The 23,724-nt window shown below is 39.6% G+C and overlaps 1 protein-coding gene across 1 annotated transcript in view; it reads right to left on the reverse strand.

The window, feature by feature from the left end:
* The window catches only part of HS6ST1 (heparan sulfate 6-O-sulfotransferase 1), a 306,683-nt gene that overhangs the window by 204,001 nt on the left and 78,958 nt on the right, over window positions 1-23,724 (reverse strand). The window lies entirely within an intron of this gene.

Consider the following 23,724-nt stretch of genomic DNA (forward strand, 5'->3'; position numbering starts at 1 on the left):
TCTCTCTCTCTCTCTCTCTCTCTCTCTCTCTCTCTCTCTCTCTCTCTCTCTCTCTCTCTCTCTCTCTCTCCTCTCTCTCTCTCCCTCCCTTCCACCCCCACTCTGAGGTAAGTAATTCTTTTCTGTGGATCACATGAACTATATCCTCTCAGATGCTGTTCAACAGCAAATTATTCCCAGCTCCTGACATCAACCCCAGCCCATGCTGGCCCATGTTGAGTTTATCAGAGGTCAGGGTCACTCCAGACAATGTGGAGAATCCAAAGGTTTTAACCCTGCATTCCTAGAGAAGAATGCATCTGTGGTTGGCGCCATCCTTTCTCCCCACTCCTTCCCCCCAACTCAGCCTTGTTAAGTCCTCCCACTATACAAGGCAGTTATGCCGATCAAGAGGAATGGACTGAATTAGAGCATGTACCAGGGGAACCCTCTCCAGCACAAGGTCAAAGGGACTGTCTTTTAAGTCAGGATCTACCTCAAAGGACCTTTCAGCTGGTGCTAGGGGTACGGGCCTGAGCTAAGCAAAGCTTTCTCTGAAAGCAGGTCATCAGGTTAGAAAGTGCCACAGAATTCTGAAATTTATACATATGTATATGTGTATGTATGTGTGTATACATATAAATCTATATGTGTAAGTGTATATATATTTGTATAACATGCTTGTATTTATGATACTGTGGTCTGGGCCTACGTTTAGGCTTCTCTTACTATCTTTTAGGCACTGAGGTCACTCATTCTGTCCCTTGGCTGTCCCAGCTCTAGCCTCCTGAGGAAAATTCTAAGATCTGGACCTTTCCCTCTTCTGAATCCTCTATCAAAGATCTATCTTGTTATCCACTTCAGTAGGACCTTACTTCTCAGCTTTCCAAGGTGGAAAAAAACCCCACATAAAAACCCCAACTAATCTGACAAGCGAATCCATACTCTACAAAGGATCTTCTTTTGCTTCTTAGGGAACAGGGTGAAGAATTTTGATCTGAATTCAGATATGAACTGGGAAAGATCTTGGGGAGTTTCCAAACTGACCCATAAGGAACAGGAAGTCATTGTTGGTTTTTTGACAAGAAAGAGACCATTCGTACATTCATTCATTTGATAAAGATGTATAAAGCAACTACAAGAAGCAAGGTTAGGTGATGAGAGACAAAATGACTAAGATATGGTGTCCCTGCTTTCAAAGAATCTGCATATTAGTAGAAGAGGTAGGACAGGCTTATCAATAAATATAAGGTATCCCAAAGGTCTCAATGTAGTTTTTTTTTTAGTTGTTTTTTTTAAAACCCTTAACCTCTGTGTATTGGCTCCTAGGTGGAAGAGTGGTAAGGGTGGGCCATGGGGGTCAAGTGACTTGCCCAGGGTCACACAGCTGGGAAGTGTCTGAGGCCAGATTTGAACCTAGGACCTCCCGTCTCTAGGCCTGATTCTCAATCCACTGAGCTACCCAGCTGCCCCCCTCAATGTAGTTTTATGAGCTAAAAAGGTATTGAAAAGAAATCACACAGCTAGGAAATGTCCAAGGCCAGGTTTGAATCCAGGACCTCATGTCTCCAGGCCTGGTTCTCTATCCACTGACCAACCTAGCTGCTCCCCCTGCTATTATGTCTTAATAGCTTAAAAATGCACTGGGACTTTGAGGACAACCTAGATAATACAAGGCAAAGGGGTGGGGTGTGGGGGTGGAAGAGTTGAATAAAGGAAATATCATAAAATGTGATTCAAATAAGTAAATACTGATCACTTGTCATGTGTGCCACCTTATGATAGGTATTGTGGGGAATGACAAAAGTGGCAGATGATCAAGTTCTTGTCCCTTAGGAGACCTTTTTTTAAAAAGCTAGCAGGGAAGACAAGACTAGCATATGATTAAGTGATAGAATAACAGAACAAAGGGCGTTCAGAAGAGGGAAGAGATCAGTGTAGGCAGAAATAGGATCTGAATTCGGGTTTTGAATCTATTGCCTTATCTTGCCTTCAGTTTACTTCCAGAGTGTAAGAGGGAGGATGTGTGTGTGTATGTGTGATTGTGTATGTGTAAAAATTCCATTTCTTGCTCTCAGGACAGGGAGCTAGCTGCCACCATCAATGAGATGGACAAAGGTCCATTAATGAAAAACTGTCACACGCCTTCTACTCCCCACCTCCTCCCTTCCCCTATCTCTTTCTAATTCAGGGGTCTCCTCCCCTCAATGGTTGCCAGGATTTGTAATCGTATGGTCTACTTCTCCATGGGGGATTGCTTCTAGTAAATCAGCAGATACCCTTTTGAGAAGGGAACCTTATCCCTCAGAAGGAAAACCCAACTTAATTCCAAGTCCAAGTAGGTCGGAGTTCACAGTCTCCATCAATAAAGTATGTTTTACAGGGAGAGGGAGGCACCGAGGAGTGTGAATAAGCTTGGTTAGGGTCAGGGTTTTCCCAGCTGGAATTAAAGAAAGGCAGTGTCCTTGGCCAGGAAGGGAAGAAAATAGGTTGATTCATTGTTCTACCCTAACAATGGTAACAGATACCCCTTCCCCCCCCACCTCAAATACCTCCCAAACTCATACCCCTTCCTATTCACCTAAGAGCATTAGACCACCTGAGTATACAAAATGTCCTTCTTCTATAAGTGGAGGAAGAAAATGTTAAGAATAAATTTTAGCATAGTGTAATTCAGGGATTCTTTTTTGTTTAAACCCTTACCTTCTGTTTTATAATTAATACTGTGTATGAGGTAGCTGGGTGGCTCAGTGGATTGAGAGCCAGACCTAGAGACTGGAGGTCCTAGGTTCAAGTCTGGCCTCAGACACTTCCAGCTGTGTGACCTTGGGCAAGTCACTTGACCCCTATTGCCCACCCTTACCACTCCTGGGCCAAGGACAGTCCCTAGCCCGGAAGAAAAAGGAGGAGGGTTGGGTGTGGGGCTAGCAACCCCACCCTGTAAAAACTACATCTGCTAAAGAAACTGCAACCTAAAGTAGGGGCAGCTGGGCTAGCTCAGTGGATTGAGAGCCAGGCCTAGAGACAAAAGGTCCTAGGTTCAAATCCGGGCTCAGACACTTCCCAGCTAGGTGACCCTGAGCGACTGTGTGACCCATTGCCTACTGGTTGTGGCCTTATGCTCTTAGAATGGAGTCCCAGGATAAAAAAAAAAAAAATGAGGTAAAGGCTAGGCAATGGGGATTAAGTGACTTGTCCAGGGTCACACAGCTGGGAAGCTTCTAAGGCCAGATTTGACCCCAGGACCTCCCCTCTCTAGGCCTGGCTCTCTATCCATTGAGCCACCAAGATGCTCCCTTAATGTTTTCAAATGCACATATATACAAATGCACATATAAGTTCATAGGCTTATGAAGGAAACCAATTGTATTGAAATGCAACTATTAAAAAATTTTTTTAAAGTCCATAGACCTCAAGCCAATGGACCTGATAAACTCTTGGTTTATCAGAAACAAGTGTGGAGTTGGAAGGTTTGGTTTTAGATTGCAACTTTGCCATTTGTTAGCTGTGTGCTGTTGGCCAAGTCGCCTTACTTCTCAAGAAATGTTTAGGTGAAACATCAGGGACATAAGAGCTGATAGATGCCTTAGAATTTATCAAGTCTCACCCTTCTTCCCATTTTACTGATGAAATCTAAAAAGGTAGATGGTCATATAAATGGTAAATGGCAGGGCTGGGATTCACTCTCCCTGTCACCACCCCCCACCCCACAGGGTTGGTAATCTCTAAGGACTAAGTAATTAGTCACTAAACTGGACAATACAAAGTAATAGTCTGCCATTTTTTGTCATGGTTAAGAGCAGCTTCCTAGCCTCTCCTGGTCCCTTCTGTCTAATTCTTCACCCTTTTTTTGGTTACTTCTCAAAGAGTTTCAAGTTTCCTTAGTAGAAATCCTGAGGAAAGGATAGAAAAAAAGTTCTGTACCACCTCAATGAAAAATGTTTTCTTCTTATATCCCTTAGGAAAGAAAAAGACACTGGTAAGGAAAGACTAAAAAAATATCCACATAACATACAAAAACAAAAATTAAAAAAGTACCACTTGGTTTTGAAACAGTTTTATTCTTCACAAACCAGCCAGTAAATCCAAAGCACCGGGCCTCTTCTCCCCCTTTCCCTGGATTGATGGCTAGGCCACTGTCTAGGAAGTTTTTTTGTGTGACTTATCAGAGGGCCCATCACCCATCCCTTAGCTTATTCCCAACAAGGAGTTGTCCTTTCAGAGAGCATAGAAATATATTATTAAATAAAAGGCCTGTAGCAGAGAGAGACAGAAAGAGAAGGAGAGAGAGAGAATGAGAGAGAGAGAGGCAGAGAGGCAGAGAGAGTGAGAGAGAGACAGAGAGTGAAAGTGAGACAGAGACAGAGAGAGAGTGTGTGTGTCTGTTTATGGGTGTTGGAATGAGAAGAAGATAGAGGGAACCTTTTTCTAAGAAAGGTATGGGCACTGTGAAGGCAACAACATTTCAACATTTGTTGCAAAATGAAATTAGAGCATGTCTTTCTGTGCTCTCTGAAAAACATCTGAGTTCAATAAACTCTTTTATGAGGATTAGAGGTGAGGCTGAAAGCAAATGGTTTCCTCCTTGATAAAAACAGGGGAAAAAAATCTTTACATTCCATTCCCCCCCTCTCCTTAGTTTTCAAGGCTCTCATGCATATTTGACATGTTTTCCATCAAAGTGGTGATTTCCAGTGAGCTGGCCTAATGTGAGCAGCTTTTAAAAATATTTCAAACTTCTTTTCAAAAAAACATTACTAATGAAACGCCTAAGAGAGCTTTAAATGAATTCGTGTGTGTGTGTGTGTGTGTGTTGTGTGCGTATTAGGTTCTGGAATTCTCTCTCCTTGAATGTCTATTAGTCAACAGTAGAACACCAAGCAGTTATCAAAATGCTTACTATGTCACCAGACACTGCTGATTGCAGGGGACACCAAGAATGACAGAAACACACCTCTATAACCTCAAGGAGCTCTTATTTTAACTCAGAAGACAATGACTTTGTACATACAAGATATATATTGTAGGTAGAAGGCATTCTCAGAGGGAAAGCTCTCTGGGAGAAGGGGAGAACTATAAAGGAGGGAGTTTGAGTCTAGAAAAGGGAGAGAGACCAATTAGGATTAAAATGGTCAGAAAAACTTTCTGGTGGACACAGGACTTCCCTGAACCAAGATGATAGCCTGGGGTAGCTAGGTGGCTCAGTGGATAGAGTCAGGGCTTTGAGACCAGAAGTCCTGGGTTCAAATTTGGCCTTAGATACTTCCTAGCTTTGTCACCCTGGAGAAATTACTTCATCCCAATTGCCTACCCTTTATTAAATATTGATTCTAAGGCTGGAAGATAAAGGTTTATTTTTTTTTAAACTTATTTATTTATTTATTTAGAATATTTTTCCATGGTTACATGATTCATGTTCTTTCCCTCCCTTCCTCTCTCCCCCTCCTGTAGCCAACGAGCAATTCCATTGGGTTTTACATGTATCATTGATCAAGACCTTTTTCTATATTATTAATATTTGCAATAGAGGAAGATAAGGGTTTAGGAAAAAAAGGGAGAAAAACAGATGATAGCCTAAGCTACCCTTCTCCTGACAGTGGGCCTCTTGGGTCACACCTGGAAAATAAGTAAGGTGTAACTGATCACTATTATTGATAGACTTTAGGGTAAGCCTACAAAAAATAATGTAATAAAACACTCATTTAACACTCTGTAGAAAACCATGTTAGGTGCTAAAAAAAAAAGATTCAATAGTTAGATAAGATAGGATTCTCTTTGACAAGCAAACTGGGGAATAAGACACCAACATAATCTTACCCAGCCCCATCAGAGTGGTACCAAACAAAGTTACATGGGAGCTGAGGGATATTACCAACCAGGGGGATTAGGGAAGGCTGCCTGGAAAAGGAGGCATTTCAATTGGTTTTAAAGGATGGGCAAGTATTCAGCAGAAGCTTGAGGGGGTGGCCATCCTCGTGTAAGGAATAATGTGAGCAAAGGCATTTAAGTGTGAGAGTGAAAAGAGGCTAAGTGAGGTCTAGTTTGGCCTGCACACTGTGGAGAGGAATCAAGTGAGGAATCTTGAAAGATAGGGTGGGCGCCATATTGTAGAGGGCCTTACAATGCCAGGAGTTTGAACTTCATTTACGTACTATTTTGTTTCCAGTTGATCCTATTTTTAAAAATGGGCACAAATAGACACAACATATGGAGGAAACCAGTAGGGCTTGAAACCGTCCTCAGCCTTCAACATGGTAATAGTTTAAGCTGTCTCAATGAATCTTAAGCATTCAGTCTTGGCAGTAGGCACTCAATTTGTTGAAAATCAAAGCCACATTCCTTTAAATAGCCTTGGGGAAAGAGGGCCAAGAGTGGTAGGAGGGAAATAATGGACAAGTCAGCTCTTTAACAACCGGAAGAGAAACTGAACAAACAATCCTCCTAGTACCAGCTGATAATGCTCTTAAGCAGGGTCTGTTATCTGAAGAGAAAAGGGGTTTCAAAGGCCAATGCCCAGCTCCAAAAAATCAGTGGCTGAAGCTCTCCCCTCCAAAGTTCTTTCCTTTATCTTTCCCCAAGAGTAATCTGACCTTTAGGGTCAAGGCCTGCCTTATCTGGAGGTAGAATATCTTACAGAAAGAAGAAATACCTATCTGAAATTAGTGATTGCTCCCTTTCAGTCTTGTAGACCTTCTATTTTATGAGTACTGAAATGGGAATTTTCTTGGTATACACATTTTATTAACTCTCACCTTAAGAATTTATCAGTGACTTTTCAACTACGACAACTAAGATCAAGGCATTTTGTACATGAGACACCAGGCTAGGCACTTTTAGAAGTAGAGGTACAAGGTAAGATGGAGGAAGAGATGTAGATAGGAGAACCTGGGAGGGTATCTAGGTCTTTGCCGATTTCATGGCTATTTTCTTCCCTTAGAGCTGGCCAACCAAAATGTTACCAACTCTTAGGAATTCTCTTTTCTTCCCATGTCTTAGAGTAAACCTTGAATTTTCTGCCGGTCTGTGCCATTGCTGATGTTCTTCTGCAATGCCCTCAGCCCATTTCTTAGCCTACTGATTCCTATTTATTTATTAAAACCTCAACTCAAAAGCCATATCTTCCATGAAGCTTTCCTGGATCACCCCAGACCCTCTTGGATATTGCATAGCACTTTTTTTTGTAACTCTCTAATGTATTATAGTTATCTATGTGCCCCATTCCCTCCTACTAGACATCTTCCCACACTGCATGAAGACAGAGATGGAATTTCAATCCTGCCCAGTAATAAATGTTCACTAAATTAAGTTGAATGAAATAACCTAGAATCTGAAGTTTTTCATGGAATTTCTGAAGGCCATGAGAAATGAGCACAATGTCCTCCATCCCTACCTATGGGAACTCTCTTTAATAATGGCCCATCCAACTAAGACTCATCCTTTAAGATTCAGCTCATGTACTACTTCCCCTAGGAAGCCTTCTCTGATTGTTGCAGAGAAAGTTGAAGGACTACATCATTTTTGAGTTATACTAGGATCTGAATATTATACTAGGATTTGGATTATACTAGGAAGTGATTACAACATTAGCTACTCCAGCTACTTGGCACAGTGGGTATTACTGGGCCTGGAGTCAAGGAAGACCTGAGTTCAAATCCTACCTCACTTATTCCTGTTGCCCTGAGCAAGTCACTTAACTTCCAGCTGCCTCAGTTTCCTAAACTGTAAAATTGGGATAATAATGGCACTACCTCCAGTGGTTGATGTGAGGATCAAATAAGATAATTTTGTAAAGTGCTCAGCATAGTGCATGGTACACAGTAGACACTTAATAGTATCCTTCCCTCTCAATGACTACCAGAGTAATGAATGGATAGATAGGTACTGCCTTCTTCCCTCACTTGTGCATCAATTCCAAATCTGCACACTCAAATGACCTTCCCACCAGTGGAGTTAAAGGGCTCATGCATTATTGGAATCACTGAAAAACAAAAACTTTATTACTTTAAGAGATCTAAAAATCATCTGGTCTAACCCTTTTGTTTTAAAGATGGAAAACAAAAGTCTAGGAAGATGAATTGACTTGGCTTTAGGTCACACAGCTAAGCATGAAACAGGACCAGAATGAAAATGTTGGTCTTAGATGCTCAGTATTGCTTTTTCAACCACAATCCACAATGAGTTTGCCATGTGATGATACATAATTTTTCACTGTTCCTAATTATTTCACCTATGTATATCTTGTTTCTTCAAGTCAGTACTACAAGAGCAAGAAATAGGCCCTAGACATACTTCTCTTGCATTTCCTATAGCACCTAATCCCATCATACAAAAGCAGGAGATGGTTCAGAAAGCCTCATTGAAACGAACTAAATGGATTCATCCAAGGGCAGGACCAGACCAGCAAGTCTAGCTTCCACCTGAGTGTCAACACCTGAATCCCAGATGTCACTCCCTCCCAAAAGTGTTTGATGCTGCCAAGGATAGCTAAGCCCCAACCACAACCTGCTTCCCTAGCTAGTCTCTCTGGCCAAGTTTCTTCTATGAAGAGTGTAGCCTAAGATAAACAGCAAAGATCAGAGGACTCCCTGAGCCCTCACCCTTAGCCTCTCCACAATCTTCTTTGACAAGAACACAGCTTCAGCATTACATAGCAAGATTCCCTCCATCCCATGGAGTTTCATCCCACCATTTCTCACAACGATTCTTTTATAGACTCACCATTTGTGAGGTATTTCAACAGCCCTCAGATCCCTGACTTTGGAATTCTAAGGCACCTCTACTGTTATCCCTGTGGTATACACTGGCAGTGGCACCTTTCTTGGGGGTAACTGCCTAGGGGCATTGCAAGGATTTGAGACTCAGCACAACTTGAAAGTCTGTGGGTAAGGAGCCCTCAACATCCCTGCCTGGAATGCCCTCTGCTTTCCTTCTCTTTATAGCTCCAATTCTGTGTCATTAAAAGGGTAGTTTATTTTCCAACTTCTCCAGTGCAGGTCCCAGCTTTTCCCAAATGGTCCAATCCTTTTGATCTCTCTTTTTTCAAACTCTTACTTTCATTGACTCTCCCATACAATTAGTAATGTATGATGTGACAGTTCATTCTCTTGTTTCATGTATGACTCTCCACCTTGACTAGATTTTCATGGAGGTCAAGGACTATGTTTAATGCTTCTTTAAACCTTCCACAGGACTTAAGACTTATGCCCTGGTTCCATTTTCCCCAATTACACTGGAAGACCCTTAAAGACAACGACCATATCTATTACCTCTTTGCCTGGAAAGCAAGAAAACTTGGGTTCAAATCCTACTATAAACACATCCTGAACCTGGACAAGTCAATTAACCTAGCTTAAACTCATTTTCTAATTTTTAAAGTACATAATAATAGCACTTACCTTATATATATAATGTGCTTTGCAAAATTTTATTACAGCGATGGGCAAACTATGGCCCGGCAGGCCAAATGTGGCCTCCTGAAATGTTCTATCCGGTGGAGGGACATTATTCCTAATCTGAAGAATATAATGAGTAGGATACAATGCTTCAAAAGAGTTGCCTTAGAAACAGACTGACAGATGAGCATTTCCTTTCCTTTGGCCCCCTCTTTAAAAAGTTTGTCCATCACTGCTTTATTAGATTCAGAATCAGAACAACCTGAGCTTGAATCAAATCGAAAACTACCAACTACATGACTTTGGGTAAGTCACCTAAATTCTCAAAGACCTCAATTCCTTATTTATAAATGAAGATAATAATAGCACCTACTTTATGGGTCCATTTTGAAGATTAGATGAGATATCGTGTATGAAGCATTGCAAACACTGACACTTTTTATATGTCATCCATGATGATGATGATGATGATGATGATTTTCAACACCTAGCATTGTAACCACTACACAGCAGGTACTTCATAAACTATTATTGTTGATGTAGATGGTATAGAGTACAAAGTTGACACTCAATAAATGCTTGTTACCTGAATAAAAAGCATAATTTTTCCTTTTCACAAAGTCCACCCAAGCAAAAAAGGGCTAACTGTGGTGGGCTGAGAATCCTTATTAAGAAGAGTTTGAAGTTTGGGAGGGGGTGTATGTGAAAGAGGAAGGGAAGGTGGAGAGAAGCAAATTGGGTTTGTTCGAGACAACAGCAGCCTGTGGTTTTTTTATCCTCAGCTATTACCCTTTTAATGGGTAATTTCCTTGCATAAACAGTGGCGTCCATCCAGTGTGTAGACTTATTTGGGTAGATGATGAATGAAATAATAGCTTCCTTGTTTTCCAGACCAAAGGCTGAAACTGGAAACCACGGTTTCCTTCCACCCCCAATGAGCTAAGCATTCTCATTTTCTACAGGATCCTTTCCCTCCATTCTGCAACCCTATGACTGACTGTGTCTTCCTAGACTCCCGTATCTTGGGATGAAGGCACACCCACCCTCCCAAAACATATGTATTTCACTGAGATGAGAACCCTTTTCCTGAAAATGCAAGGTTTGGGATTTTTGCTCTGTGTGTTTTTGTTTGTGTAAATGGGTAATGGATAGAGGTGAGGAAAAGAACAAACAATAGTGAAGTAGACTACTTGGCACCAGAGTGAGTATGAACAGAAAGGCCATGGGGCCAGGCAGAGGAAGCAAAGACCATAAGGGATAAAATCATTGGGGAAGGTGAGAGGGGGAGAAGAGGTGTTTAGAGGGAGGTGATGATTAGATATTCTGTCCTTAGGTAGGCCAGGGTGATATAATAATAATAATAATAATAATAATAATAATAATAATAATAATAATAATAATAATAATAATAATAATAATAATAATAATAATAATAATAATAATAATAATAATAATAATAATAATAATAATAATAATAATAATAATAATAATAATAATAATAATAATAATAATAATAATAATAATAATAATAATAATAATAATAATAATAATAATAATAATAATAATAATAATAATAATAATAATAATAATAATAATAATAATAATAATAATAATAATAATAATAATAATAATAATAATAATAATAATAATAATAATAATAATAATAATAATAATAATAATAATAATAATAATAATAATAATAATAATAATAATAATAATAATAATAATAATAATAATAATAATAATAATAATAATAATAATAATAATAATAATAATAATAATAATAATAATAATAATAATAATAATAATAATAATAATAGGTGACATTTACACAGTGCTTTATGGATTGTAAAATTCACTTTAGCAACATTATAAATCAATCTATTATTAAGCATATATTAAATATTTTGTATATGCCAGGAGCTGCACTAAATGATGGAGGATTCAAAGAGCAAAAGCTGTTCATTCCTGTCATCAAGGAGCTTACATTCAAATAGGAGAGAACAAATACGTGTGTGTGTGTAAACACATGAATATACAAGATACACAGAAGGCCCTATCCGATTCCTGCAGAAGATGGGTGGTATTTCAGCTTATCCTATCCTCACAACAAATCTATGAGGAGGTGGGTTTTGTTCTATTTTACATGAGGAAACTGAGGCCCAGGGAGGTTAAATTATTGTCCAGAGTCTTTAAACTAGCAAGTGTTTAAGACCTCAGCCTTCATCATAACTCTAATTCCAGGGATCTATTTATAATATTTCACCATGTGTTTCCCCCCCCAAAACCTAGTGAAAGAGAGTAGTTCAGAAGGCTCTAGGTCTGAGACAGAGGGATGTGAGTAACTGATATGAGAACCAGGTAGTGGAAAGAGATTTGACTCCAAGTTCATTCACTCACTCATTCATTCGTTCATCCATTCAATAGTCTTGTTGACTTTATTCCTCCCCAAGGACTCTGGCCAAAAGGGATAGAATGACTAGCCTGAGAGTGAAACACAAGGAAAAGTCAGACTTGCATATCACTTGCATATCAAGATGGACAAAGCTGAGTACTCCAGCTCTGTTGTGCATCTATAATTTGTTGATAGTGTTCATTAGAGGAAGCTTGGCACAGTCAATTAAGGGCTAACCTTTCTGGGGTCAGGAAGACCTGAATTCAAGATTCATCTCTGATATACAGCTTCTGTGTCCTACTGAACCCTTCTGACTAGGGGCAAGATACTAAACCTACACACAGATAACTTGGTGGAGGGAGTTTCTATAGCCAGGATCCCATCACATGAATAAATAACTGGCATGGACAAAAAAACCCTACAAAATTATACCTACAGAGAGCTCATTCCCTTTGTTTTCTTCCACTGTAACAAAGTAGATATTTGTGTTTAAAAAAAAAAAAAGGCTAGCTAAAAGTCTGATATCCTCGAGGAAAAATATTGGGAGGATTACAGGGCAAAGTTTTAGTTCCCAAGGACATGATAAGATGAAAAGAAACTAAATATTCCTTGGCTTGGGTGATGATAGTAGAAAGGATCAGCAGGAAGTCTGGAGAAGCTTCTGTAAAATGGTTCATCGTATAACCTGCATTATGAGCATTCTGAATTACGACAAAAAAGGATCCATGTGGCCTTGGACTAAAATGCAGGGAATATTGGTTCTGGAATTAATTTATTATATGACATGTGGACAATACTTTCCTGTCTAGGCCTCCATTTTCCTCATCTGTAAAATGAAGATGCTGAATCTTCAAGGTCTTTTTTTAGAACTGAAACAAAAAGTAACCAATGTTCTAGAACAAAATCCAATGAAACACATTTTCTCCTATTAGAGTATATGTGTGTGTGGGTGCACTGCATGTACAGAGTGTTGCATATACTATTAGATGTGATCACTATATAGACTGGTTTTATGTAATTGCTTTTCTTTGATACAAAGGAGGCTGCAATGGGAGTAGAAGCAAATAGAGAAGTGATTCCTGTAAAAAATAAAAAGCATCAATAATCTTAAAAGATTATATCATCTCAGGTTTCTGCAAAGTTCTAATTGAAGTTTCTGTAATAGGAATTTTAGAAGCCCAGGAATGTATCCTCCATTTTTAACTTACTTCCCAAAGAATAAGACATAGACTGCAGTGCTGTTTCATCTAGCATTGTGTTTACACTGAAACATCTGACCACATTTGGTGAGATAATTATTATAAGCAACAACATTAATAGTGAGGATACACAATGCTTTAAAGTTTGCAAAGCGCTTTGTGTAAGTTCTCACAACAACCTCTTGAGGTAGAGATGTCCATACTTACATGGTCATAGATTTAAAGCTGGAAAAGAACCCCCCCCCAAAAAAATGGATCTCCTAATTCTATAGATAAGGATATTCAGCATAAGTGAGTACACAGGGTCATAAAATAAGCAAGCATCAGAGGCAGAATTTGGACACAGGCTGAATCTCTGACTCCCAAGTCTGACATTCTTTTCACAACACTATGCTGTCTTTCTTCTTGTATTCATTATTTATGCATATGTATGTGTGTTTGTATTTTTCCTCCCTACAGTGTTTAGCCCAAAATTAGATGCTCATTAAAGATATATCGATTAAGTGTGGGCTCCAATTATTTTGTCTGACTGGCAAGTCTATTCCAATCCTCTCTTACCCACTTCTTCTGGGAAACTATTTTCTGGCATCTCTAAAGGTCACTATAGTAGGAAAAGAGAGGCGATTATAGCCCCAGTTAAGACTTATAGAACTTAAGGAATATTCTCTACCAGAGTTTACTTACATGGGAAAGGAGTGCTTCCTATTTAAACTGTCCACAGAGTAAGGTCTAGAGGAGAGGAGGCAGCAAATCTAAGGGCTGATAAAACCAGATTAAAATAAAACTGAGAAATAATTAACAAAAAAAATTAAGTACAATAGAACATAGATAATGTTTATATGTGATTTTCTAAGTCAATAAGGACCCAGGTGATCCTTCAGAAAATCCTAGTGGCCCTCATTTCTACGAGAGCATGACACCACTGGGCTAGAACATGAAGGTTGCAGGTGAAATCAGTGTTGAAATGTATCATTTTACACTTCTCTGTGAAATCTTCAGACCGAAGGGACGCTGTCAAAGTAGATAGGTCAAATGGTGACCCATTTTTCTTCTTGAATTAATCATGAGGGTTTTTGAGTGGGGTTGGGACACACACATATACACACACACACACCTCTTTTCAAAACCTCTCAAGCGAGGAATAAAAAAAAGCTTAGACAAAAGATGTATTCTGAGATTTATTTTAAGAAGAGAAACCTTGGCTTTTCTCACCTCTTCACCAAAAGCTTATCTTTTTCGTGTATGCTAGGGTTTTTTTCCCCTCCATTTCTATACCAGCTTTCCTGAGATGACTTCTCCCTACCCCACCCCAATAAAAAGCTCATATAACCTGGGGTCAGCACTATGGCAACTGGCCCAGTTTCTCCAACATATCCATATCACATTCTAAGAATGGTCCATTTAAACCACTTTCCATTCAGCCTCCTTAGAACCAGGAGATATTTGGGTTCCTCTGTTCCCAGGAGGCACCTACAAAGCACTAGGCAATTCAATTGGACAACAACAAAAAACCAGCTTTCCCTCGTCTATTCCAAGAATAGGATAAACTTTAACTCACATCCCTAGTAATAGCCTTCTGCCTTCTTTTTTATCCTCTATTTTCACTTCCCAAAAATGGGGTCACCTTCTAAAATTAGCAGTGGTTTAATTCAACTCAGAGAACCACAGACCTCAGTGCTGGAAGAAATCACCAACCCTTTGCTTTTAGGAAGACAAATTACTATCCTTATTTTATCACTGAGGCAACTACGGCCCAGAGTGACTTGTCCAAGTTCATCTAGCTCTCAGATGACTAAAGTGAGTATTATAACCCAACTTCACCTCTATAAGGCTTTTTATTTTGTAGTTCTTTAATTCAACAAGTGCTTTATGTTGGAAATACTGAGCTATTTGAGGGATACAAGACAAGGAAAGAGCCTCGTTCAGTGAGCTGATGTTCCAGCTGGTAAAATAAACTGTTTTCTATTTCTATATACCCTCTATCTATCTATCTATCTATCTATCTATCTATCTATCTATCTATCTATCTATCTATCTATCTATCTATCTATCTATCCACACATGTAACAAATAAGTAACAAAACAAGGTACTGCATAAGGGTTCTTTCTTCTATTCCTTTCCTATCCAACCTATATTTCATCACCAAAGGGAGTTTCTGGTAAACTTTTTTTACTTTGCTGATCAGAGCTATTTTTGCAGTTAAGTCTTGTCTGAAGCCTTGCTAAATTAGAGACTTATTCAAGGTCACGTAGGCAGTACATGACAGAGACAGGACTTGTACCTAGATATTCCTGACACTGAGTGAAGTTCTTTATCCACTATGCCACATTTTCTTTCTCTGCCTGTATGAGTAAGGGCCAAAAAGAAGTGATCCAGGGGAAAAAAATGAAATTGATGTGAGCTGGAGGCAACTGGCTAGACGAGTTAGGTCTTGATGAGGGAGAAAGTAGACAAGAGGCATGAACAAAGGCAAAGAGATGGGAATGAATATGGCTTGGAACTTTCCTTCTACCCTAACAATCAGGGCCACAAATAAGCCCTAAGATGTCCCACTGGCCCCAAAGACCTCTTTTTCCCTTTCATTACCATTTCCCTCCCAATATTTGGCAGGGATAGATTAGGGGCTGACTGCTTTTTTTGTACTCTAACACAGAGGGCTCAGCAGATAGCCCTACTCCTGTGCCCCATGGTCAAGGGAATGGGACAAACGTCAATAATAGCATCTTAAGATAGTGGGGCCCTTTGGGGTCTTTCCTCCTCCTCCTCTCTCCCCTCCCACGCCTGTTTCCCTTCCTAAAGCTTCTTTGTTCAATCTGCCCTCCCTGTCTACTACTCACCAAACCAGTCCTGACTGCCTAGCCTTTCTTTTCACGCTTTAGGCTTCCATTATGCACCTGTCTCCAGTGACAACAGTGATTAGCTTCATATAAAGTGGAATTTGTGGCTGAAAGGGTCCACGAGGGATCTGATTGGCTTAGGACAAAAACCCTGAGGGGGGAAGGTGGCAGACAGACCATTGTGCCAAGGGCCTATGAATGGCAGGAAAGAACACTGGGGGGGTCAAGGGGGAGGGAGGGGACACTCAGCATGATCCTCACTCAACTTCACTGGTCATCGATCCTGAAGCATTTACTGCTCACCCTTCTTAGAATTTTTGTTGCCTCCCAAGATCTACAGCCAGCCAGTGAATCTGGGGGACAAGTGACAGCAGCAATTGCTACCTTCTGGGGGTCCTGGTGATCACTCAGTTGGGAAATAAGAAGGAAATAAACTACCAGGTCCCTGAGCTGTCCAAGGACCTTCAACACTGCTGAAAATATTGAGACTGAAGAAACAATTATTCTCTCAATCCCATATTTATTCCTGTATCTCCTTCCTCCCTTCTGTCAAGAAGCTAGAAAAGTTTATGTAAAATGGTCCTTCAAAAATGGGCAAACCAGATGACATTCACAGTATATGTAGGGGTCAAAAAAAAGTAAACCTCAAGGTATGTCAATTTCTGGAAAAAAATGTTTGGATTTCCAAGATACAGACTGACAATTCACAAACTAGCATCTAGTTTACAATTATCTGGTTACAACTGTAATTTACAATTACAAAATTTTAATTACAATAATCTTTTTTTGGCCCAAGCAAAAAAATTTCCACTGCAGGTGTCAGTATAGTAACTAGCTCAGATCTTTGTTGTGAAAGTCAAGATGTGTAAAATTCAAACATACAGATGGAAATGCAAACATATTTTCATACCATGGCCACAATGGCATTAAATGAAGACAGAAATGTCACCTAAGACAAATGAATGATTAGCCTTGATTGACAAAAGAGGCATGTGAATAATTCTTCACTCAATGAATTTGCTAATTGTTCTTCTACCTTCCAGGTACTCTAGTTGGTGAATCATGAAAAGTTATTAGGGCTAGACTGGAAATCACCAGATAGTCAAAATGAAATTAGCAAAGGAAGTGGAAAGTAATTCCTATACCATCTCAGAAGCCAATACAAAGACCAAAGAAATACTATAGTGTTAAGAAAATAATATGTTAGTTGTACATAGGAAAGATACCTTTAACCATAGCTCTCTGGGCACTAAGTTGCCACTCTCTTTTACCATCATTACTAAGAAATAAGTAGAATTTACAAAATCTATACAAATGTATACAAAGTCCTAAATGGTAAGTTAACCTGCCCTTTGAACATAAATAATTCTAAAGGCCATGTGTTCTTTTTGCTGGGAGTAATAATATTCCCTCAACAATCCTCCCTGCTACTACCCTCCCCCAAATCCATGCCCTTCTGAGGAGTAGGAGATTGAAAGGATAGAAAATAAGTCTGTATACTCAGGATAATACCAGAATCTGGATATGTTTATTACAATTACTGTATACTTAATTACAACACTTTCCAGTCTTCAAAATCCTTGTAGAAAAAGAGGGCAAATATTTCTACTTTTTTACAGAGGAGAAAACGAAAATTTAGAGAAGTTAATTGACTTGCTAAGGTCACAAGACAGTGACACAACTGGGTCTAGAATCCACATGGCTCCTACTCACTGTTCTTTCCTTCTATGGGATTATCCTGCCACACTGCCAGGATTTCCTAGAATATATATTATCATCTTTCTTTAGTAAAGTCTAAATTAAGTTCCTTTATTTAAACTAGATTTGGACTCAGAAGCCATAAGTTTGTATCCTGGTGATGCCACTTATTACCTATGTATCCACAAATAAGGCAAAAATAAGTCTCTAGGACTTATTTTCCTCATCTGTAAAATGATCTACCTCTAAGGTCCACCCCAAAGTCAAAATCCTATGAAAAGAAAAGAAGCAGATCTTTTAAAAAGATGTGAAATGAAGTATGGGGCCACAATCCTAGGAAGGGTTCAACATTTCTCACTGGAGGCCAGACAAAGAGCACCAGCACTGCATCTGGACTCTCCTGGTGATGAGTTTGCACAGGAGAGGTCAGTTCCAACAACTCAGCCTGTTCTGAAGTCAGCTTTTCCTGCTGCAGCAGCAGTGATAAGGCCTTACTGCAATTTGACCGGCCAAAGAAAATTACCAGCTTGCATTCCAGCCCAGAACACGGAGGCATTTGCAGAAGCCACAGTGAAATCAGACCACCTTTCATTCCACTTATCAGAGCACTTACCACTCCCATTTGAAGCCAACACGATAAAAAAAAAATACTGAGGGAAGAACCACAGGCGTGTGTATGTGGGAGCAGATAATCACTACAAAGTGCGAGAAAATATAAGAGCTGAGGCTGATAACGAGTCTGGCTCCTGCTAAACTTGTGTTTTCCATTCTTCCTTGCCCTCCAGTGCCTCTGACTGCTAAACTAAATGTGTTTGTTTTTAGCTCATTTTAAATACCATCCTGAGCTTTTTCCCTCCTTGGCTCCATCTTCCTCATACCATCGTCCTATCTTCCCTCCCAGATTTCATGAATTTCCTTCAGACGTTTCTTGGCTGCTAAGCAGTTTCCCTTCAAGATCCCTCGAAGCTTCAGCTTTTTATTTCTCTGCTTATCAGTCATCTTTCCTTGAACTGGCCTGCTGGGGAGCTGTTCATTTGCTCTCCCTTTCGACTCCAAGCTCTGGGCACCAAGTTGCAGTTATCGAATTCATGTCAACATCTTGGGGTTGAAGCAGATTTATCAGTGGGTATAAGGGGAACTGCCAGTTTCTGAAGTACTTTCTTTCTTCGGTAAAGCTAAACTTGGAGTAAATTTGTCTTTTTTTTCCTACCAAAAAACAATGTAGTCAGATAGCTGGGCTAACGTCTACAAGCAACACAAGCAATTCATCAGCTCTGATTTACTGTTCTTTGAAAGGCTGGGTATTAGCCACAATCAAAAAAATGTTTTCCACCTGCACATCATAAAGCCCCAAGTTGGCCACTAAGAGTATCTCAGGTTGGCTGAATTATGATTATTAAGGAAAAGGCCACTCTTACAGCAATGCTGTCAACCTTTGTTTCTTTATTGCAGGTAATTCCAGAGTCAGTAGCGGATCTCGTATGTCCAGGGATGTCGCCAGGAATCAGGGAGACGTGAGCTCCCAGACTTGGGTAAATGAAGATTATTGGCTCAATAAAACAGGGATGCCTACACAATAAATATCCTGTCTGTCATTTTGAAGCGCATGGAAAACCTCACCAAGAAGAGCTTCTGTAGGCCTATTATCGTGCTTGAGACCTACTGAGCCTCACTAGTAATAAATTATTTTGAGCAAGGATCACTGCAAAAAAACATTTTAACATCTGTGGCTCCTGAGCATTGAGATACAGGCACCTGCCTGCTACCCTTCTGCGTCAGAGGTATGATACAGGCTACAGGAGCAACACTCCCAGGACAATGCCCCTTCGTGAATGAGCTTTGAATCCTTTTCACAGTTAAGGCTCCAACACTAATAAAGTGAATCTCAATTTAAATCTCTCAAAGATTCCTAATTCACTGAAGCTGACCAGCAAACCATGAAGTCCAAATTCTACAATAGGCTTATTTCACGAAGACTGAAGTAAATATGTTTAAATAAGGTAAGAAAAATGAGAACATCCCTTCTCTCTATTTCCAAGTATTTTCTGTTCTGAAATGGCAAATTATCTCTTTAGGCAGGATTTGAACTGAGGTCTTCCTGATTCCTAGTCCTAAATTTACTCTATCTACTAAGCCACCTAGTCTGTAGGGGCCTCTTCTAAGTCTGTTGTTAGGAAATGAAAACTATGTTTGATTTCACCTCAGGGAGTCAGTCTCAGCAAACATACTTAACATAAGCCTTGGTCAAGGCAAGAAGCTCTTCTTAAAGGGATAGCTTAATTTGACCAAAATTTATGAGGTTGGAGGGAGAAAGAGAATATAGATTGATAAGCTTTGGATTCTGTTCTCCCTCTATCCCTCCAAAATAATAGTTAATAATTTTTGTGCGTCAGCTAAGGGGGCTGAGGGGGGGTTTGGGGAGAGAGAAAGAACATGAAAACATGTAAATATGGGGAAATATTCAAAAGAAAAAAAAATAATTGCTAACATATATAAATCAGGTGCCAAGTACTATGCTAAGCATTTTACAATTATTATCTCATTTGATCCTCACAACAACCCTGGAAGGTAGATGCTATTATTACCCCCATTTTACAGATGAGGAAACTGAGACAAAAAAGAGGTTAAGTGATTTACCTACTATTACACAGCTGGTAAATGTCTGAGCCTAGAGTTGAACTCAGGTCTTCCTGACCCCAACCCTAGTCCTCTCTACATTGCTGCCCATGAGGCTTAACAGGAGGTAAGATGTCTCAGTCACAAAATAATTCTAGATGAACAACCACTACCACCACAACAACAAAAAACAAAACACGATGAAATTATGGAACATGATTAAGGGCATGCCAGCAAGATGTTCCGTGAGGTGTGAAGGGGACAAAAGTCACCGAGCGCTTTGTAAAGGTAAATGTGGCACACAGCTCTCCTATATGGTGTTCTCTGACTGGGAAGAGAATCAGCAAAAAGGAGCCTTTAGCCACAACGCAGTGACAGCCAGCCAGACACATGATGTTTTCAGGTTAGTCCCATCACTTCAGCACCACTGATGCTGGAGGGGAGCTAACACTCCAGGCAGAACTAGTCATAAGAAGAAAAATCTTCTTGAACCCCTTCATCTAACCTTACACTTCCAGCCAAGGAGAGGGGATCACACTTGGATTGTGGATGGAAAGTGTTTTGTCAGGTGTTGTCACTGTTGCTGTTATTATTCCCATTACCACCTGATTCCCCTTCAAAGTCTTTGAGCTGAGCCACCCAGCACTCTCCTGTTCTCTCCGTCTGTCTCTCTCTTTTCAAATGGTTAGCTTACTTGGTCTCTCCGCTCAACCCTTGTCTGAGTTTATCCTGTATCAGTTTATTTATGGATAAGACACATCTACCTTTAAGGATATGAGTTTCTTTACTCATTTTTCTTTGGCGTATCCATTCCCAGTGCATATGGACAGTGTCATGCATATGGTAAATATTAAATAAAGGCAGGTTACTATTATGAGACTAGCAGGGTAGTCTGTCTCCTGTTTGTCTATCCAAGTCTGATCCATCATTCAAAGTTTGGCTCTCATTCTACTGCCTGTGGGAAGTTTTCTGTAACTAACTGCTTCTGTCCACAATGACTTCTCACATCTATGAATAGCTCTTCTAGCTATTCTAGCATTTCACCAAGTAATGTAACACCAATTATATATTTTTCTCAGAATATTTTTAGAACCATAATTGAAGAAAGTGCTAAATTTAAGCTAAAGGTTAATTTTTAAAAAAGGCAATCTATTTTATTCTAAGATAACAGCTTTAATCTGTCCCCCCTACCCCAATCTATCCAAAGACCCCGGGTTACGAACCCTTGTCCTATGGTGTCTGCTTTAGAAATAGGCACTCAATTTTAAAAAAATGCTTAGTTACTTCAAAAGATGCTTTCCAATTTGATGGCTTACAACAAATTTTGATGGGGAAGGGGTGAGAAGAGTGAAAAAGTACATTGTTTTGTCCAAAATCGGATAGACCTAAATGAGACCCTCTAAGTGACTGTAGCCAGGAAGTTGTGGGAAGGATCTCCAAAAATAATCTTCAACTCAATTTCAATTTTGTGGATGGTCAGCTGGCTCAAAAGAAAAGGATGAAACAAAGAGAAAGGCTTTCCCATTGTATGAAAAAAAGTCTTAAATTCCAAACCTTAAAACGAGTAGAAATGTGAGTTACTATTATTCCCAAGAGGATAGAGAGGAAGACACACTAGGAAAAGGGATTATCTTTTCTGGAACTTGATCCCTGTGTCAAGGGGACAAAATTCATATGCCATGTATTAGCTTCCAGGGAGAGACTGAACCTTGCCAATTGCCCTTCAAAAAATGGCATCTGAAATATGGAGGGAGCAGGGAAGGGATGATGCACAGCAGCCTCCTCCCACTCCCAAGTCTACCTCCTTTCTCCTATTACTGCCTAATCCTGAGTGACTGGCTTTAAGAAAGCTTCCTTTTAAGTGTCTTTCATTTTGGAGATGCCCCTTCAGGGTAATTCTTACCTTTATCGTTCTCAAAAATAATAACGGATTTTAGTTAAAATCAGCAGACTGAGCTTAGATGTTCAACAATGTCACCATCCTCTTTCAACCTGCTCCAAACAATTATGTCAAACAACCAGAAAGTTCCCCTTTCTTGAGATCCCTTCAAAATAATAATACAAACTCACATTTATATTGTACTTCAAGGCTTACAAGGCTATTTATATGCATTATTTCATTTGATTCTTATAACAATCCTGCAAAGTAAACTGTATGTGGCATTTTTAACAACTATCTCTGTTTTATAGCTGAGTAGACTGAAGTTAGAAGAAAAATGGTGACTTGCTCAAATTTGCAGAACTAGTAAGTAGCTGAGCCAGGATTTCAACCCAGCACTTTTGTTTCCAAGACCAGGATTCCCTTCACTACATCATTATCAAAAGCAACAATAATAATGATTAACAACAAGAATAGCTAGAATTTATATAGTTCTTTTCAAGATTTGCAAAACGTTTTGCAATTATTATTTTATTTAATCCTCACAACAACAAAGAGGAACTATTATTGTCCTCATTTTGCAAATGAAAAACTGAGGAATGTTAATGAGTAAAATTAATAATTTGCTCAGTTTACAGCAAATAAATATCTGAAGATGGATCTGAACTCAGGTCTTTGTAACTCTAGGTACCACACTCTTTCCACTGTACCACCTACCTGACTAACATACCATCTCACCCCTTGGTTCTTTTGATTCTATACTAACTGTTACTTCCCTTACATTTGCACTTGAGATGATCAAAGTTGCCACTGAAACAAAAGGCTTAAGTCATTTAAAAAAAAAAAGAAGAAGAAGAAGAAGCAGAGGCACCAGTATTCACTGCTCATCTCGAAGTCATTCAAAGCTGCAAAGGCTGGTTTGGATTTGGATTAGGGGAGAGAAGTCAGAAAGCTATATGGGACAATGTTTCCCACATGTCCTGGCCTCTTGGGCTGAACTTGTATCACAAGGGGAATGGAACCAGGGCTAGGATCCCTCCTATTTGTCTTCTGAAGCACCCATTTGCAACATGTCGTAGGACCAAAGAGAGGCATTGGATCTGGATAGGGTAGATGATAGGAGAGTAAAAAAATAACTCCTTTGGGAAGAACTCTGATCATTTTCTTGACTCAAATTACCCCAGTGACCACTTAGCTCTTTGCAGAAGGAAATCTGGATGGAACAGGTGGATAGTTTACCTAGCTGCACCAGGAACAATGCCCTGCATTAATATATAGCTGTGGCTACTAGGGGCAGAGAAATTAGAGATAACCAAAGTCCCTGGGTGATCTCAAATCTTACTGTAATCTCCTCACTTTCCAGCATTTTTTCCAAAAGCTGCTAAAGAATATGGTGCTAAACAAGAAGGAATCTCACCTTAAATTCCCTTGAAGTTAATTGAGAAGCAGGTACGTGTGGGTATTTATGTATCTGATGGGAAAGCCTGAATCTTGTAAAAGAAATGGAAAAGCAATGATGGAAACTTCATACTCTATCAAAAACCAGAATCTTGGGATAAAAGAAGAGGGAAGAAACTGAAGAATGAATGGTTCTTTTTAGATGAGCAGATGGAAAAGGCAGATGGCTGAGATCAGAGGCACCCTGGGGAGCCAAGTGAGTTCTTCCTAAGGACTGGGCTGCCTTCCCATAGGGAATTGGCTAGGGCTATTCTGAAAATGTAAGCAGCC

The sequence above is a fragment of the Gracilinanus agilis genome, chromosome 3 (genome assembly GCF_016433145.1).
Source record: "Gracilinanus agilis isolate LMUSP501 chromosome 3, AgileGrace, whole genome shotgun sequence".
In the NCBI taxonomy this organism is placed as follows: Eukaryota; Metazoa; Chordata; class Mammalia; order Didelphimorphia; family Didelphidae; genus Gracilinanus; species Gracilinanus agilis.